This window comes from Gavialis gangeticus, unplaced genomic scaffold (genome assembly GCF_001723915.1).
Source record: "Gavialis gangeticus isolate Ggan-Ray unplaced genomic scaffold, GavGan_comp1, whole genome shotgun sequence".
In the NCBI taxonomy this organism is placed as follows: Eukaryota; Metazoa; Chordata; order Crocodylia; family Gavialidae; genus Gavialis; species Gavialis gangeticus.
The window spans coordinates 7,465,759-7,470,567 of NW_017728964.1; the positions used below are offsets into that span (position 1 = coordinate 7,465,759).

At 46.0% G+C, this 4,809-nt stretch overlaps 1 long non-coding RNA gene across 1 annotated transcript in view; it reads right to left on the reverse strand.

Moving 5' to 3' along the window:
* The window catches only part of LOC109286945, a 22,828-nt gene extending 22,572 nt beyond the window's left edge, over nt 1–256 (reverse strand). Inside the window, exon 1 of the long non-coding RNA XR_002094722.1 lies at nt 243–256. This is a non-coding gene — a long non-coding RNA (uncharacterized LOC109286945). The remainder of the gene's footprint in view (nt 1–242) is intronic.
* Between the last annotated feature and the right edge of the window lie 4,553 nt (nt 257–4,809).

Sequence of the window (4,809 nt, forward strand, 5' to 3'; positions counted from 1 at the left end):
TGTTCCTCCTGACACCGAGCCGATACATCATCCCTTGCACATATCCCCTTTTTCTCATTTTCATCGTTTCTCTCCTCGCTTGCTCTGGCTCTCTGCTAAGTCCATCACAGCTTTGTTTTTATATCCTCATTGCTGTATTTTATAGCCCAGTAAAACCTAGAAAGCTGCTTCAGAAAACACACATGCCAGCCCTTTGATGTTTGTATTTGTGTGGCAGCTCGCTGGAATTTGTCAGCACTCACACAGAGACAAAGACTTTTGAACTTGCCTGCTGCTAGAATCAACTGCTGCCAGACATCAGACAGAAGGCAGTGAGCAATGTAACAAAGGCAAGAATAATAATAAAAAAGAGGCAGGTGAAAACTTTCCTCTCTAGGTCCGACATGTTTTTGATTGAGAAAAATATCATGGCTTTGACTTTCAAAGCGCTGAGCTCCGTCCCCAGGACTCCTGTTGCATTCAATAGGACTGGTGCATGTAAGCAGATCTGAGAGGATGGATTTGATCCAAAGGATGCTCTGGTACAGCTGTAATGCTGTGGTTTAATGAACTGTATTGCCTTTCCCAGTGTGGTAAGCTCCATGACAAAGTCTGCGAGACTGGTGAAAGGTGGCACCTCCAGCAAGGAAAGCATATGCCAAATATAGCCAAGGAAAAAGGCTCTTGGCTTTCACTTCAAGGTTCCCCCAACCCCAAAAACAAAAAGCAGAGATAGTCACTTGGCTACAGAGGTCTGTGAATGCAGATTGGAAATGGCAATGTCTAGCCCAGGGTCACATTGGCAAATGCTTGTAAAAATAACCAGGATTTGATTGCACACTGCCCAGGAAAGAAGAACCAGTTAGTTTCCCACCAGTGCACCCTAACAAGAATTTACACTTCTAGTGTTTGACACCTCTCATGCCAAAACCTGGGCATACTTTAAAGACATCAGCAAACTCAACTTCTTGACAGCCCTATGAAGAAGCATTATTATCTCTATCTTACAGGTAAAGGCAGAAAGTTGCTTGCTTCCTTGCAAAAGCCCAGAAAAGGAAACCTGGGGGACTGACTATATCTGCACCAGCAGGTTGCAGAATGGTTCCATGGGTGTGCCAGGGCCTTTGGTAGAGTCACACACAGCTGCTGTAAATCCATGATGATCCAGGAAAGCCAATCAAAAAAAGATCAAAGGTCAAAATTCTGCCCAAGCTGAGTAGCTACCATGGTTCAGGGCACACCAGTTTTTTAGCCAACAGCACGCAAAAAAAAGATGTGCCTAATATCATGCTCAGATGCCTTTCACTTCCCACCCTAAAGGACCATTTACAGTAAGATCAACCAGAGACAGTCCTCACCACAAGTCTAGCAAAAGCTGAAGTTCAGACCTCAGGCGCCCTGTGGCCATGCCCCCGCAGAGCACAGAAGCAGCTACAAGCCACAACCAAGGTTAGTTAGGCTCTATTATTCCTGGCACACAAGAGACACTACCCCAAAGATCAGGCAATGTCATGCCATCTTCCTCATACAGATAAAGGATGGAAAGGAAAACTGAGGTATAGAGAGATGAAGTAACCAACTGAAGAGCTGGGAGTACAATACACATCCCCTGACTCTGAAGCCAAGAAGCAAATGTTAGCCAGCACTACCTGTTTCTGACCCTCGTGTAGGGCAAACCCCTTCACAAAGCTTGTTTTTAAGGAGCTTTTTCAGTGAAATATAGGTATGATCCTACATCAGTCGATCAGCAAACTCCAAGACCAATTTCCAGTCCAGTGCTCTAAACTAGGCATGTCATACTCACCTTGTCTCCCCAGCTAGATCCAGTCTGGGGGCTGCTCATGGACCAGATGTGGACCTGATGATGGCAAGGTGAGGTTAGTGGTGGCAAGGCATGTGGTGGCATTGTGAGCAGCTCTCACCTCTTTGCCACTGAAGTCAGCCCCCAATGAGGCCCTGTAGCCCCAAATCCAGTGACAGACTCTGCCCCCAGCTCACCCCCATCTCCCCCAGAACAGGTCAGATCCATCCCACAAGCAGTTTGTTCGACACTTCTGCTCTAAACAGTACCCATTTATTGCATAACAACGCATGGACTTGAATGGGCTTGGATTAGCCCCCCTAATGGTATGGATTATCCATATTTTCTACAAAATTATCTATATAATTACTATAAAATAAATTCTGTCCTAAATCATATGATGTATTGGTTCCTGGTTTTTTTCTCTCTAGGTTTTACATATGCAATGTAAAAATAATACCATCAAAACTTAACCCAAAAAGTTAAATAATTTTGCACTTTCGCTTGTTAATCTGTGGGATTTGAGGAGACACCCAGCAGAAAATATCTCTGTTTTACATAGGAGCTAAAGAAACTTCTGTGCTGAGACAGAGCTTGAGACCTTAGCAACTTTTGTTACAGTATAACCTGAATGGAGTTCATATAACATAGTCGCCAAATCACAAACTTTTTGTGAATCTGTTAATGTTTAAATCTTTCCTCTAAGCCTCAGCTTTAAGAAAGGATTGTATGAAAATGTCAGATCTCATTCAGGGTGGGGGGAGCACTTTTTTAATTCTTGTGAGTGTAAAGAAAAGTTTAAGAATGTGAACTCCTTGATCACTGAAAAAACCACAGAGTTGTTATTTTTTAACGTAATTTTTAAGCTATCCTCAGGATCTTGGAGACTTGACAAGTTTTGATCACATGCGATTGGCAGCACCACATGTGTTAGGTTAAGAGATCGACTACACCATTCCTCAGTTAAACCAGTCTTAAAAACAGTGCAGGGTCTCAAATAGAAGACTGAGCCTATTGATGTGTCATTTTAGTATTGATGTAGTATAGTAGCACCTCACAGAAAAGCAAACACTATTTCATCTCCTCGAAGAATGCCTAGAGGGAGGGAGATTGTATCATCCCTTCTTTTTCACATCAGAGCACAAGTTAAATTCAGTTATGAATTACCTTGTCAGGATTAGTTGAATGCATCTGTAAACTATTTCTAAGAGATACATTATATCTGTGATTTAGACTCATCCATCTGAAATCAAATTAGAGCCTTAAGAATAAGCTTTGCAGCTCAGGTGATTCAGACGAATGTCTCCTTATAGGTTTTAACCTGCTTGGTGATCTGAATACATGCTAATGTGATTGAGCTAGGGCATTGCTAGCTTTCTCCATCTATGTGGTTGTCTGCCATGACTGATGCTGACTTGGGAGCTGGAGAGGAATTTAATCTCTCATGACCAAATTTACAGATGAAATAGGCTTCTCTCCTCACAGGCTATGTTAGTTAAAGATAATCAGAAGTGGTAAGTAATACCTGTAAAAAAGTTTGAAATAAAATGTCCTTTAAAAAAAAAATCATTAATTTGCTTGGCTTTCAATTGAACAAAACTAAATGAAAAATATTCCATTTTCTGCTCCCTTCCCTTTTTTCTGTCTTTTCTTTTCTTTCTTCCCTGTGGAAAAAATCGTATTTTTTTAAATACCATAATCTTCTCCATATGTCTAAATTATGGAACATCTCATTGATGTTCAGTGTTTAGGCTGCTTGTTTCCTCTCTTGTACGCCAGTCAGCCTGGTCTACTTAACCCAGGCATAATGGATAGCAAAAGCCCCCACTTCAGCTAGAAAGAAAAGCTGGGTTTCTGGATAGAGGCCTGGGTGTTATGTTCCTGACTGTTGCAGTGGGCAAGTCATTCAGTGTCAGATCCACTTCAGCCTTGTAGGTGACTCCATTTAGGTTTTAGCACACCTAAAAAAAAGCAGGGTGTTGCCCCACAGGGTGATCCAAATACAGCAGTGGTCTCCAACCTTTTTAAGTAGGACATCACCTTTGGCATTTAAAAGCAACCCAAGATCTACCATGTGCTGCTGCTCCCCCACTCCCGACCCTTCTGCCCAGCAGGTAAGTCTGTGGGGAGGGAAGGAGTGGGGCAGATTGAGGCAGAAGGAGAAAAAATGATTTGGGGGCGCACCTCCCCAGCAGGTAAGTCCCACCTGGCCGGAGCCCCACTCAGTTTACCCCTGCTGTTGCCTCTGCGGCACTGTCCCTCACCACAGGGGCCTCGATCTAGCCCCCACCCCTTCCCTCTCCAGTGGACTGACCTGCTGGGTTGGGGCATGTGTGTGCATGTACACAGGCACTCAGCCCCCCGCCCCAGCCTCAAATCGACCCCAAAAGGCTCTGAGATCTACCAGTGGATCGAGATCCACTGTTTGGTGACCACTGAAACACAGTGAAGCACCTAAGTTCCCTATAGAGTCAACAGAGAGAGTTATGCACCTCCAAAAGATGACCCAGAGCGCTTGAAGCAGGGGCAGGCAATTATTTTGGGCAGAGAGCCGCTTACCCAGTTTTGGCAAGCTATTGAGGGCCACATGGGTAGCCCCACCCCTTTACAAGTGCCCTGCCCCCTGGTCACCATCTTGGGACCAATGTCCCAGGGTCAGACACCAGTGGGGCCCAGAGTTGCACCAGAGGGCAGACACCAGAGGGCATAGGCTGGCAGGGGTCTGCGGAGCCAGGCTGGGCTGCACCAGCAGGGAGTGGAGGGAGCTGGGCCGGCTCCATAGAGCCCCTGCTGGCCGGGACCCTGTACTCCTGCCATCCTGCTCTGGGCCCCGCTGGTGCTGGCTCCAGGACACCAGTGAGGGCCCCATGCTCCCGCTCACTCCCAGTGCCCCCAGCCTCACAGTACAGGCGGGGGGGAGCATGCAGTACCAACCCGCTGCTCCATGCCAGGTAACAAGCTGGAGCTGAGTGTGGGGAAAAGTGGCCCCTCACCCTCCCTGTGGCCGGCGCTCCCAGCTGCAGCTACTC